Here is a 15,609-nt window from a genome sequence, read left to right on the forward strand (position 1 = left end):
AAACTAAAAATAATAATTTTCCAGAAGAAAAGAAAGAATCAAGAAATTAACTTCTGATGAAAAAACTTTTCAAAAAATTTTGAGACAGGGTATTAATTTATTAGAAAATAAATATTGTGATTCACAATGCGTTTGGGATTTAAAGTATTTTCTACGTGCTTTTAAGTGTGTTAGGCAGTACGTGGTAGTGATAGCACAGACCTTCAATCCCAGCACTCTAGAGACAGAGGCAGGAGGATCTCTAGATTCCAGCCCAACATGAGTTTCAGAACAGCCAGGGCTACATACCGAAACCTATTTCAAATGAACAAACAAATAAATAAATAAATAAATAAATAAATACATTTAGAAAGAAATGTTAGGCATTCCTACTCACTACTCCAACCACAATTGATGAAGCCCAGGACATAATAAATACTGACTGCAAAGACAAAAAAAATAAAAGAAAAATTATTATTAGTCACTGATAACAAACAAAAGTCCAGACTTTAGTTTTGTTTGTTATGAAGAATGTTAAAATTTGCACTTTCTAAATGTTCTGTGTACTATAATATAGTGGAAAGGTAAGCAAACTATAGTAATTTTGTTAGTTTCAGAAAATTCATGTAAATATGGTACAATTTTAATGTTCATTCACATGAAAAACTAAATGTCTGAACATTTTCTATTTTATTCATGGAAGTATGCATTTTATTTTTATCTATTTGGAAGCAAATGAGTAAAAGACAACAGAAAGTGGAAGATGAGTCTCTGCTTTCCTGTTAACATTTTCAGAGTCCAGACGCATTTGGGAAAACTAAAAAAACCTCATCTACCTGTTACCTAACTTTACAGAATGACCTCATGAAATAACATGCTGTGTAAACACCAGCAGGGCAATGACCAGTAATGGACGGTTCTGATTGGATAACTCCCTTTCTTTTACCAATTGTGAATGTTTGTAGTATGCAAACTTGGGAGGTCTCTATGGTGCTGCATGATTTTCATACTCAGAAAGCCTGTCTGTGTATGTGCACAGATAACTTCCATGTCTTGTACCGAGGATATGAACTGTGTAAATTACTGCAGGAAGTTATAAATGATGAGTGAAATGTGGTCTCACCTGCAATACAAAGCTAGAACAGAGATACCAGTGCACGGTATCTTCTCTGTTGCTTGTCATAGTGCCCATCCTCTAAGAGACATAACATATGAGTGAAGCCGAGTGGCAAACACGCATGCTAAACAACATATCTCACTGTTCCTTTTAACGTTCTACTGCTGCCTTAAAGACTGGCTTTTGAAAGCTGTCACGTCCAAGGTATATGTTCAGAACTTGTGTGTTTATTAATTCAATTGTATATGTAAAAAAATTTAAAGGCAGAACATTTATGCAATTCTATACAAATCTACCTTTACACTTTCATTCAGCATTAATTTTCTAGGCTTGCCATCCAAAATAAGCCTGCCTGAGGCATATAAACATAAGCTTTGTGATGAGAAGCATATAAGTATTTACAAAACATCTCCACGCAGTGTGATCTCTATTTAACACTTTGATGTTTGAAAGATGCTAGCTCCCAGCCGTTATGGCTGGACACAAAGAGTAGAAGCTACAGTATTTTTCTCCAAAACCAGCTTTAATCTATAATCGTTGTGATATCTTCTCCTTCCAACTCACATAGCATTTCTCTACTCATGTATTTTATCTATCAGTAATGCTAAATAAACTTATGTGTATGCGATGCCATCTTGCCACAAAATATTCTACTGCCAGGGGAGACAAATGTGAAGACAAAATCATGGTAGAGATGTTCCTTGAGTTTCTGTTCTTGCATGTAGACTTGATATATACCACTATACCCTAAAAACTGAAGGAGGCATAAAATCTTTTCATGAGGTAAATAATACCACATTGTCAATAAAAACTGAAGAAACAAGCAACACATACACAGAATTTTCAATTGCAAATGCTGAAAAAAAAAGAGAAAAAAAGAAATAAATTACCAACAACAACCATAAGAAAATCTGGTGGGAGGGGCTGTGGGGTGGGGTGGTGAGGTGGGGAATGGGAACTGTAATGACTGTTATGAATTTAGTGAGAAACTCTCTGCTATACAATCTAAGGGCAATTGCCACACTTCATTTGATTTTATCACGTGGCTTAACTGGGTTCTCCTAGTGGTTATCAAATAAAAATTCTCTTGATACTTACAATAGAAGAGCAAACCAATCGTTATTAAAAGATATTAGAAAATTCTTTTGTTATTAAAAGATCCATTTTCTTTGTTTATTTAAAAAAACAGTGTGTATTTTAGTGATAGGAAATGGTGTAAGGGCAACACCCTTTCTGCACACTTTATTCATCTTCTCTACCTGAATGGGATGGAAGTGATGGAAAAGCACATGCAAAATTCACTGTTTATAGACACAGAATCACTAAAAACTGAAAGCCACTGGACTGTCCTGATTAGCCTGGACTGTTACCTTGACATAGTCTAGAGTCAATTGAGCAGAGAGTCTCAACTGAAAGATTTCCAAGATCAGACCAGCTCTGGCTTTTGGAAAAGCTGGCAGAGGAATTGCATTCTTTATCTCTCCTAGTTTCTGCATGGGCCCAGTCCCTGTGAACAGTATCATTCTCTGAGCATGTGGGCCTGGGCTGTACAATAAAGTTAATAAGCAAACTAGACCACCAAGACCATTAAGCAAACTAGCCAACAAAGTTTCTGCTTTGAGTTTTGCCTGAGTTCTTGTCCTTAGTTTGCTAAATAATGGGCCTATAAGCTGAAACAAACTTCTCATGCACTCATGTCCCTCAGACCCACGTTTGTCTGCCTGAGAACCCAGTACTGAAATTGTTGAGAGTGACATATTGGCTACAGGCCTTAAGATTCAGGGAGAGAACCTGTCTCAAGGAAGTAGGAAAGAGTGACAGAGTAGGCCAACCATCACATATGTACAGAAACAAATGAATTTTTAAGTAGAGATAAAGACTTCCTTAAACTAACAAAACTTAAAATTTTAGCCAGCATACCTGCCTTTCAAATAAATAAATTATTTAGGCAGATTAAAAAATAATAAACCAAAAGAAAGAAGGCTAGAGGAGAAATATGTGAAAGTAAAATATTCTTATTCTTAATTGATGTATTGGAAAACACTTTGATCTAATATAAAAATGGTAAAATTATAATTGGTGTTGTTTATATATACATATACATAAGTTAAATGATTGATAGCAATAATACATTGGAGATGAATAAAGTTTCAAATCACTTTGTCACTATATGATATCTATCCTAGCCCTGATACAATATAAAGTGGCACAAAAGTTAATTTTGATTAGGTTCAAATATGTGTGAGAACTAGAGGAAACAGACGAGAAAAAAACTAAAAGCAATAGAGAAATATTTATTTACATAAAATGTTTAACTAAAACCAAAAACATTCAAATTACTGAACTGAAATTGTAAGAGTAAATAAAAGAACAACTAAAAATGAAATACCTGACAATGTTAAAAAGCAGCTAAAACAGTAAAGAGTGGCAGGAATGGTTCATACTAGACCAAATACGACAGCCAACTCTTTGAAAACTAATAGCCAAATGAACACATTGAAAAGACAGAGGTCTTCAGGGCAGTTACACACCCAACTGTATGTTGCTTACAAGAAATTCACCTTAAATGTAAAATATATATCTATGAAAGAAAAATATACAATGCTAACACTCATTACTACAAAACAGAAATATTTATATTAATTTCAATAAAACAGAACAGAGAAGAAAAGCGAAGTTGTCAGGGATCAAGAAGGGTTATATTTGATGATAAAAGTTTACTTTTTATGCAAACTTTTAAGAATTAAATTTTATTCACCAAATAACTGTCAATTGAAATGTATGAGAAAACAATCTAATAGAACTTCAAGTAGAAGTAAATTAACTCATTACTGTAGTTGGAGATTTTAACATAACACTCTTAGAAACACGCAAATATAAGACTCAGAGACTTGGCACACCACTGAAGTCAAAACACCATCAATCAACTGGACTTGATGAACTTTAAGACACTTCATACAGCAGGAGCAGAGTCAATAGTCATCTCAAGCTCACCTTGGGAACATCCACTAAAACACGGCACATTTGGAGCTACAATACACAACATTTGGTAGAATGTTGGACATATATAGGAAGGACAGGACATGTATATTCAGTCTGTATAGGAATTAAATTGAAGATCATTAGCAAAGAGAAGTCTAAAACACATACAAAAAAATCTAAATTAAATACAGAGATTTCAGAAGAAATTCCAAGTGAAATGATTTTTTAATCTTTATGACCTAAATGAAAACATCACATACCAAGATTGGTGAAATGATATAGGAACAACCTTTATAGGGGAATTTATTATAAGGGACTGACAAGCAGATTCAGAAAAGCATTTAAGAAATCTAGCAACCAACCAGGTGGTAGTGACAGCACCTTTCATCCCAGCACTTGGCAGGCAGAAGAATGTGGATCTCTGTGAGTTTGAGGCTAACCTGGTCTACAGAGCAAGCTCCAGTACAGGCTCCAAAGCCACAGAGAGACCCTGTCTTGAAAAAACAAAACTAACAAACAAATAAAATCTAACAACCATTCATGATTTTTTTACAAAGACAATTCTTAGAGTAAACTAGGAATAAAACACCTTATTTAATTAGTCATTCAGTTAGTTAATTAATTTTTTTGAGACAAGGTTTCTCTGTGTGACTCTGACTGTCCTAGACTCTCTTTGTAGACCAGACCGGCCTTGAACTCATAGATCTGCCTGCTTCTCCCTCCTGAATGCAGGGATTAATGTGTGCCACTACGCCTGGATTATGTATTTATTTTATAAGTAAGTTATTTCCGTGTGTGTGTGTGTCTCTGTGTGTGTGTGTGCTCACATGCTCATGCACAGGTGGACATAGGTACACCTGAGTGCAGGGGCCTGCTGAGGCCACAGGCATTGGATGCCCCTGGTGCTAAAATTGCAGCTGGTTGTGACTCATCTGACATGGAGAGTGGGAACTAAACTCAGGTGTTCTGCAAAAGCTGTATAAGCTCTTAACCACTAAATCATCTCTACAGCCCCAAAAGCATCATATTTAATGATGGAGCAGTAGAACTCTTCATGCTAAGATCAAGAACAAGACATTATTAGATTCAGCAAATGTAATTGGAAGGTAATGTAATGGGAAGTCCTAGGGTGAATTGAAAATGAGGAGTAGGTTGAGTATGATATAATATATTGTTCAAACGTGGGGATTTTTCAAATAATAAATCAAATTTTTAAAGCAATTATAAGGTTGTGACCATAGCTCAGTAGCATATTATTTTATTTGCAAGACCCTGGATTCAAACATCAACACATGCGCACGCACACACATATACATACACACACACACTCACACATACACACACATGAGTGAAGAATAAAGAAAATACTAATACCACTCTTCTCCATGACTTTCTAAGTCATGCTGGAAGTCCTAGTTAATGGAATAAGACAAAGTAAATACAGAGGGTAAATAATTGTAAAATTCCTTTTTTAAAAGACTCAGAAGTTATAAGCACTGTTAGAAAAGCTCTAAGATACAAATTAATAACTTTCTTACTCTCTATCTTTTTTTTTCCAAGACAGGGTGTCTCTGTATAGCTTTGGAGCCTGTCCTGGAATATCTTTCTTAGATGCCAATAAAGAGCAAGTGAAATTTGAATAAAAACAAAATGTTGTTTATATTAGCAATTCAAAAGAAAGTATTTTGGTTCTTATTTAACAAAGATCTTTTAATAGAAAACTCCAAAATTCTATAAAAAAAAAATAAAAGAACTAGAGAAATAAACATTCTGCACTGATGGTCAGAAGACATGTTTAACAAGTTGCCTGTTTTCCATCTTAAGCTATAGATTCAATGAAATATGGACATTAATAATTTTTACTATCTAAAAACAAATCAAAGCCTAGAAAATTATTTTGCAGCTATTAAATAAATTCTAGTAAATTATTTTATGGTTCATAAAGAGGGACAAAAGACTTTATGGGACAACAAAACATTAAAGAAAGAAAAGCAGGAATAATAATACATGACTTAAAACATTATTACAATGCTACAGATACCAAGACAGAGTGTTGGCCAAGGATTAGACAAATACATCAGGGAACACAACAGAGAGCGTCAAAATAAACCCATATAGCTGTAACAAATGGAGCCTTATCAAAAGACCAAGGATGATATAATAAAACAATATGGCCTTTTTTGTAAGATTATAGGAAAACTAGACAAACAAATGCAGAAAAGGTGACCATAAAAACTCCGAAGAGTTAACTAAAAATGGACCAGAGATCTAAGTATCTAAACAATAACTTTTAGTTTAATTATGAGTGTATAGAAAAGTAGGGCTCATTAAAAAAACTGATAAAGTAGATTTAACTATAATTAAAAGTGTATACTCTTAAAAACACTGTAAAGAGAATAAGAGAGTATTGCACAAAGCAGAAGGGCTTTAAAAAAAACACTTAAAACTCAGAAGGAAGTAGATAACACAGTTAAAAATTATGTCAGACATCTGAATGAGCATCTCATCAAAGAAAATATACATGTGGAAAAGCAACAGATAAAAGCAAGTTCAACATCACTTCTCGTAGAGAGAATTGTAGCTGTGAAGAATGAGGTTTCATCTCATACCAAATGAAGCTGAGAATTCATAATGTTGACACTTTTGTGAATGGAGGGCCAGGAATTGTCACTCATTGTTGCTGAGGATCAAGATAAACCCTTTGTTGTGAGTTACCATTTGGGATGATTTCTGCCACGGTCCTAGCCATGGCAGGTTCGTATGTTCCAGAGTAGGGGTGTGAGGATTAGAAATGGCAGGTAGGAGCAACAGAGATAAAGAAACCCAGAGACATAGGATAGGACCAGGAGGGCAACTCAGCAAATGCTGAATTCTGAGTTCTGAGTTTGCCTGTATTTACTTTTCCATACACTTTTATACCCCCAATACAAAAGGGGAGGGAGAAGGTAAAAGACTGCTTTAACATGACACAAAGGATAACCACAACAGTTACTTGTTTCAATATTTGATACATTAAGCCATTAATTCTCGAGTAACGCATTTGATGTTTGGACCACTGAACACACCCTAGACCAAGTATCCTGTAGGCAACCACTCCCTGTGTCAATGCTCCTATTTTATAAGAAGAAGCAGAAGTAGACTCAATTTCTCTGACCCTTGATCAGGGTGCAGCAGATCTACATCTGGGCCATATTAATTTCCAGAACACCAAGTAACCACACCCTAGGTCAGGATATCTTTTTTTTTTGTAGCCATACCTGCTGTCAACAACTTTGAAAGAGAAAAATAAGCTCAAAAACTCTCTGACTTCCAAACAACATGGAATAGTCTCATACTTTTGGGTCCCCACATTCCTTGGAAGAGATTTTTTAAGTTTCTTAGAAAGTTAACAGCACTTATCATACCCCTGGTATTTATCCAAAGGAGCTGAAAACCTACATCAGCACAAATGGTAAATAGCAGTTTCATTCATAATGGCAAAAATTAAAAACAAACAAACAAACAAAAAAACCATGGTGTTCTTCCAAAGTTAAGTTCTTCAATGCATTGACAAAATCTCCAACAGTGGCATGTGGTTTAGTACTCAAAAGTGAGGATGTCAAAGCTGTGGAAAGTCAGGGAGAAAACTTGAATCCCCACTAAGAAGTGAAAGAGCTTTCAGAAATGGCGGTTTTCTGAATTCTACCTACTTCGTGATGTTCGGGAAAATGTGGCAGCACAAAGAGAGATCATTGCTTTCCATAGGTCTTTGGGAGGATTGAACAAGATGAATGTGGGATTTTTAAGGCAGTGTTACTGTAGTGAGCTTCACTATGGTGGTGATCACATCACCATTAATTTCTCAGACTTAAAGAATGTGCACTAAGACTTGGGATTGCAATGATGCCAATCCAGGTTCACAAACCCCTTTGATAGAGGCCAATAATGGGAAGGGACATATAAATGCATGAAGACTAGAAGATATGAAGAAGGTCTCTGTACCGTCATTTCAGTATATTGCGAGCCTACTACTGCTCTAAAATAGGTAATCTATTTTATGAAAACAATAGAAAAAACTACCTGACAAGTTAGTATTTAATTTTTTATTACAGAATTGAGTTGAAAAAATTCACCATAGGACACATATAAACCAAAATTGTGCTTATGTTGAAAATTGAGGCAAAATTTATCATGTGCATTCATGAAAATTTTATAATATCAGCACTGGGGTCTGAACCTAGCATCAGGCATGGGAAACAAGTACCTTACCACTGGACTAGTGTCTCTGCTTCGGAGTTGCACTATCATTATGGTCTTCTAGAATCTGACAGTCTAAAAATACAGAGCTCAAAATATCACATTTGATGTATTTCAATAACATTTAAACTCTATATTTGGTATATAGCGAAATTGGATCTTCCTGAAAAATGAATATTTCTCTATGTCACATATTGTTTTTTTAAGAAGGAGGAGAAGAGGAAGAAGAGGAGAAGGAGGAGGGGTATAAGAGGAGAAGAAGAATTCTGGTAAGTCACTTTTTATAGTATTCATAATTGTTTCTGGAAATTATAAAACAATTTTTTATCAACCAATTTTATCTCTTCTTGGAATCAAATAGATTCTACTAAAAATGATGGTACCAAAAAAAGAAATATCAGATTTATTTTCCATCAGCAATCACAGATTTAATGCAGTCTTTCATATGAGTCTCAAAAAAAAAATGCAAGAGCTGTGCTGCTGTGAATATAGTTGAAAAATCATAAGACAGGGCCGGAGAGATGTATCAGTGTTTAAGAGCATGTATTACTCTTACAGGGGACCTGAGATTGGTTTGTAGCATCCATGTTGGGCTGTCCACAAAGACCAGTACCCAAACTCTAGAGGATCTGGAATCTTCTCTGATCTTCCTTGACACTTGCACATAGGTGCACAGACTCATACACAAACACACACTCACATAGTTTAAAATAAAATCTTGTCTGAGAGAATAAGATAAAACATTGCATTTAGTGAGTTCATTTTCCATGAAGAATTACAAATGCATAAATATTAAATACTGAATAAAAATCTTGAATGTAAAAATACTTTCATATGATGATATAATGTTTTGATTATATTTAGAACTTACATGTATTCTCCTATTGTGAGTTATGAATACATAGCACCTTAATGTTAAAAAATTATTGGTGGTTTCTACTGTTCTATTTTGTTTCCTCCAATTAGAAAAATCTTGATTGATAATAAACATCATTCTATGCTGCTATCCACTTAGCTCTTTATCCTTTGTCCTGTTTTGTCATTTTTGTCAACTTACTAAAATTCTCCATTTTTCTTTTCTCTTTCCCTGTATATAGGTATTTGTTTACCTATAATCTAACTATCTAAATGTCATGTGTGAGTTGGAATTCTGGGAGCAGGATAAATCCTGTGTCATGGTGTTTTCATTTTCACTGATTATGAGATCAAAAATAAAAAAAAAAAACTCTGAGAAGTTTGTAAGTTGTGGTTGAGTAGACACACAAATTTAGTTACACTGAATCTGACAGAAAAGAAAGCATGAAGTAGCCTTGAAAACATTGGCACAGGAGACGACTTCCTAAATATAACACCAGTAGAACAGAAACTGAGAGCAACAATTAATGAATAGAAACTCTTGAAACTGGAAACCTTCAAGAAAGCAAAGGACACAGTAAACAAGACAAAATAGCAACCTATAGAATGGAAAAAGATCTGCACTAACCCCACATCTGGAGAAAGTTGATGTCCAAAATATATAAAGAACTTCAGAAACTAGATATCAAATATTCCAATTTAAAAATATCTAAACGAAGAATTCTCAACAGAAGATTTCAAATGGCTGAAGGACATTCAAGGAATTGCTCAATATCCTTAGTCGTCAGGAAGACACAGATTTTATTCTATACAAAGTCCACTCACACTAAATCACATTCACACTAAATCTATAAAAACATACTGAGAAACAATGAAAATCCTGTGAGTCGGAGGATAAAGGTCCACTTCTAATGGAGATCAGACCTTATTGGTGAAAACATAAGTAATTAACTTAATATGACCATATGTGCTCTTCATTGGGGTGATTGCTCAGAAATTATGGTAAGAATCACATTGTTAGATTTGTATGTTCCTCACATTTTCCTTTTGTATGTGGAGCCATGTTGACATCTGCATAAGACATAGATCAGTTTCTGATGTGTTCATATACATCACCAGATAGGAAACCTTCCTCGTTAGATCTGTACAGAAACTTCACTTGACTTAGTCCATTTGAAATATGTGAATCCACACAAGAGGATAAAACAACTAGGAGGAAGTCAAAATACAGCAAAATGTTATTATCAAAAAGAAACCCATCACCTATAAATGTCTAAGAGAAAAATGTGAAGGCTACACAGGAAATATCTGTGTAGACCTATTGTTTCCAAATCATCACTTTCTGTCCTACGTTTTTCTTATAGCAATTCTGCCAGTTAATTATTTTCTTGGTATCTCTTGGGAAATATTTATTCATTTCTTGTCTAAGCTTGAAGTCACTATCAGTTTGTATGAGGGGAGCTATATTCACTAAAGGTAAAAATAAAATTTGCCCCTTACCTCATTTTATAAAACAACATATTATTATTTGAAGTAATTTTTATTTTTTTAAACTAGAATATAGCTTCTAAAAAGAATGCTAAGATTATTGCTTTTGTTCAAAGTATCAAATACTGAAAATTCAATTTTTATAAATGTGATCCCTTTGACAGATACAATAAGAAATTCAATTGCATAGTGCTTTGATTCACATTTGCTAAATTTTCATACCTAAGGATAATTCAAATGTATCCATCAGTTACTTAATTTAGCCAATTTTGTTACAAGTTTGAAATTAATCATTTCTATTTGTTGAAAATATTGTTTCTCTGGTTTGAAAAACAAGAACACATCTGCCATAAAGACATTAAGAGTAATTCTCTATGCTTCATAAACACTTATATAATGCAATAAAATATACCAAAAACACAACATAGTTTGGTCTTGTGCTCTTTGATGGTTGAAAAGAGAGAAGTCTTTTCCCCCTAAGAGTTGATAGGTAACTGAGAGCTTTTGAAGTAATGGTAGCCACATAGTATTATGAGTCAAATGTTTCTGTATAAAACTATGTAGTAATTTATTTGATTGTATGAAAAGCATTTTGGCTGGTACGTGATGGATAACAAATTCTGTTCAATACATCTGATTACTACTCTAAATCACATAGAATATCTTTGCAACCTCTTGTCTGTCTATAACACCATGCCCTTTACTTAAGCCAGCAAAGACAGAACATTCAGGATGCTTCATTCAAGTAAAGGTAATTACTAATTCTTTATACATCTTTCCAAAATGTTCACCATTCTTTGTTCTGCCTTGCATTTTCTTAATGCATAAAATGTGCTTTTCTATGGCTAAGGAGATAGCTCAGTAGGTTAAATATCTGTTTGAAGACAAAGAAACCTGATTTTAACCTGTAGCTCCTCGCCCACATATACACAATGTGTAATTTGCACATACTTACATGAACACAAACACACACACACATATACATACATACCTATATATATACATATATATATATATATAAAATCTACTCTTTAATAAGCAACTAAAATGCAAACTGTCCTTTTCCCTCCTCCCATTCTTAGTTGAATTTGCCAGGATCTTATCTACTCATCATTATAACCTTCACAAAGGTCTCACATGATATTACAGTTTGTATAAACATTTGAAATTGGCTAAGCATTAACTTAAACATCCATTTCACAAATATAAAGGCAGGAAACAAATGAATCAAATGAATTTTAAGTATTTATTTTTTTTAATAAAGATGCAAAGCCATATGGTGAACAAAATGTTCAGTTCTCTCATTTAAAAGCATCTCTTCCTTATTCAGCCATCCAAAAAAGTTGAGCTCCTTTAGGTCAGACCACAGCAAGGAGTCTCTCATTCGAAAGCTGCACAAAGGTTCTGAAAAGCTAAATTCAGGTTCCAAATTCCAAATCAAAATTTTCCTGTGCAGTTGAAGGAAATGCATATATACATTATGGTGGTTTGAATAAGAATGGTGACCCAAGGCCGGGCGGTGTTGGCACACGCCTTTAATCCCAGCATTCAAGGCAGAGGCAGGCAGAGCTCTGTGAGTTTGAGGCCAGCCTGGTCTACAAGAGCTAGTTCCAGGACAGGAACCAAAAAGCTATGGAGAAACCCTGTCTCGAAAAAAATATCCAAAAAAAAAAAAAGAATGGGGACCCATAAGTGCATATGTTTTAATGGTTAGTCACCAGGAAAGGCACTATTTAAAGGGATTAGAAGGATTGAGAAATGTAGACTTGTTAGAGGAAGTGTATCACCTGGGATGGGCTTTGAGGTTTCAAAAGTCCATGCCAAGCCCAGAGTCTCTCCCTGTCTCTGCCTATGGACCAGGATGTAGAACTCTCAGGTTCTTTTTCAACAGCATATTTGCCTGCTTACTGCCATGTCCCCTATCATTATGATAATGAACTAAACCCTACAACTAAAAGATAGCCAAAGGTCAGATTAAATGTTTTGTTTTGTAAGAATTGTCTTGGCCATAGTGTCTCTTCATAGCAATAAAGTAGTGACTAAGACATATACTTGTATAAATGTTATCTATGTGTATTTTATGTTGATATAATATGTACAAAATATGAATGTAACTATAATATTCTTTCTGTGAAAACATAAGCATAGTAAACAACATTCAATTTTTAGTTATTTTAAAGCTTCAAATTTAGGTTACATTTCACTAGTCTCAATAATAGTTAATAGTGTAGTACAGTATATCCATTTAGAAGTTAAAAATTATTTTGTTATTATAGTAAGACACATGTCCTGCTTCTTTGAAAATTTTCCATTCCAATTATTCTCTAACTGCCTCAGAATTAGTCTATTATTTTCAAACTTTGACAAATTAAGGTTTCTCTATGATTTATATCTTCCTTTTTACTATCCAGCTCTTAGTCCATAACATACTGTCATCTCCATATAACGATCTGGAGATTCTGAGAGATACAATATTTTTAGTCAATAAATATGTCTTAGGCGTACTGTTAGATCATGTCTTCAGATCAATTTCTATCTGTGTCTGCTGTTACTGCTTTCTAAGGATGAACATTACGTCTGGGCCAATGCACTCCATCCCCAGTCCTATGATTGGAACTGTTGTTGTCCTGGCACATAACTTTGCAGCTTCAGGTTCTGTTACAATTTTTTTTCCACAGGCCAGTAGCAACTTAACTTCTCTTGATCTTTCTTACTGGCTTAACTCCTTCCTTACCAATCTTGCTAAACACTGCCCAAATCTTCTAAGAAGACAGCTAATAAATTTTTTAATTAACTAATGGAATTTGTCATGTATCTTCTGGTAAAGCAAATTTCTTAATATGTGCCCATATTTATACAGGTCTACATACCTGCAGTTTTGTTTAATCTTACTAATAAATTGACAATATAATCATAATATGCACAGGAAAGAATAGATACTTTATAAAGCTTATCAAACACTCAACTAATGTACAGTGTAGCCAATAATGGAATCATAGTGTCCTCCTGAAATTCTTGTCTTCCTTTACTGATAGCTCTAGTGACAGCCTCTAGTGATTGAGATTTTTACAGCTCATTATGCTATGCATTTAGATTGTATCTGGGTCAACTCCTTTGCATATAGGAATAAAAAAACAAATGTTCCTTTTTGTGCTCAGGAGCATTCGACTGTTACAGTCTAGTTGAGAGTCATGTTTTTCTGTATTCTTTCAGTAATGAATTAAACTGCCCTCGGAACTCCTCAGTTTTCCTTGAGTCATTTTTAAGAGTCAGTGAATTGTTTAGAATTATTTTGTTATGATCCTTGACAAATGCGTTAGATGAAAGTTCTTGGTGGATTAATGAGCAAAGGAGGAGCCAGATATGAGAAGAATTGAGATGACAACATGAGAGAAGATGAGGATCTTAGGCAGAATTGTGGAAAGCAAGGACTCGACACTCACCCTGTTTTCCGATGTTGGCCATTGAAAGAATACCACTTTACCCAGTGTTCAGTGAACCAGCCTGTTAGGAGGTGAAATCTAGTGAGAGATGCTGATTTTGTCGAAGAGAAGCATGGCCATCATCTAGAAAATCAATAAAATACAAAAAAAAAACAACCCTGAAAGTTACAGTAATACAGAAAACAAGAAAACTAGTAATATTTAGGTTTAAATTTAGATTTAGATTATGGCTGTTGTTCCTTTGCCGAACTACAGTTCCCAGCATTCTCCTGGATACGGACATTTCCCAGAAGCCTTTGCATTCCCCGTTAAAAGCGAAGGTCTTTACGAGTTCGTCCCTTTTCCTTTTTCCCTTTTGCTTTCCTAGTGTATTACACACCTGTCCCTGCCTGTTGCCCCTCCCCCCCATTAAAGTGCACCCACGTGGGACCGCCGCGTGTCTGTGTCTTTTCCTCGCGTAACAGCCTTCGCCCTTTACCTTGCAGCCAAGCCAGGATTTAATTAACAACAATGGCCACAGGTGGTGACTCATGCCTTTAATCCCAGCATTCAGGAGATAGGGTCAGGCAGACCTCTGTGAGTTTGAAGCCAACCTGGTCTAGAGAATGAGTTCCAGGATAGCCAGGGCTGATACACAGAGAAATCCAGTCTTGAAAAAATAATCAATAAATCAATCAATAAACAAATTGATAGATGAATGAATAAATAAATAAATGGATGCAACCCTGTGCTTGATGCAAATATATGTAGTATAAAAAAATGATAGAAGAGTTGTGAAGATGCTTTGAAAAAGTTCCTATTTATACTCAAGTCATAACTTGAGCTGAAGATTTGGAGCACTTGATAGTGGAGTTCTTAGCTGTATTATGAGCAATGCTGAGAATGGCACCAAGAATTGATACCATGGCTCAGATGTAAAATCATTGCTTCCACCAACTGGGCTGCTGCAGAGTGGTCATGGTGAAAAGTTGTCTACCACCAACATTTCCACTACCGTCTCTTCATAAAAACTGGTTCTTTAATTTCCCACTCTGATGACACCTGCAAGGTTTATTGACCCACCGCTGCAACTGATCTGGGATGCAGAACTAATTTTTTTTTCTACTCACACATGAAATTTGAGGATGGCAGAATTGAAATTCCGAAGTATTAGTAAATTTAAGTCATCACTGTCCAGGAGGTAATGACTTATGTGTTAAGCCTCTTCTGAAGACAGTGACTTCTAAAAAGCAACTTTAAATTGGTTAAATTTGCTAACATTTGGGGTAACTGTGATGCCATCAGCATCACAAGGATGTTTAGTTTGGGTGCGGCTTTAAGATTCTGTCACCATTTACAGCAATAGAAGAGGAGCTGAGAATCCAGGCGTGCTGAAGACTATTGTTCCCTTCATATTCTCTGGGGACTATCAGCCTGCCTTGGTGGAATAAATCAAAAGACTCAATAGGGTTCAAATAACAACTAAGTTATCTATAATCATTTAAATTATTCATTTTTAAATTACTCCGC

At 34.9% G+C, this 15,609-nt stretch overlaps 1 long non-coding RNA gene across 2 annotated transcripts in view; it reads right to left on the reverse strand.

The window, feature by feature from the left end:
* LOC142849404 (uncharacterized) overlaps positions 1 to 15,609 on the reverse strand; it is a 65,470-nt gene that overhangs the window by 24,643 nt on the left and 25,218 nt on the right. For both annotated transcript variants that reach the window (XR_012910572.1, XR_012910573.1), the window contains exon 2: positions 14,101 to 14,223. This is a non-coding gene — a long non-coding RNA (uncharacterized LOC142849404). The remainder of the gene's footprint in view (positions 1 to 14,100; positions 14,224 to 15,609) is intronic.

The sequence above is a fragment of the Microtus pennsylvanicus genome, chromosome 5 (genome assembly GCF_037038515.1).
Source record: "Microtus pennsylvanicus isolate mMicPen1 chromosome 5, mMicPen1.hap1, whole genome shotgun sequence".
In the NCBI taxonomy this organism is placed as follows: Eukaryota; Metazoa; Chordata; class Mammalia; order Rodentia; family Cricetidae; genus Microtus; species Microtus pennsylvanicus.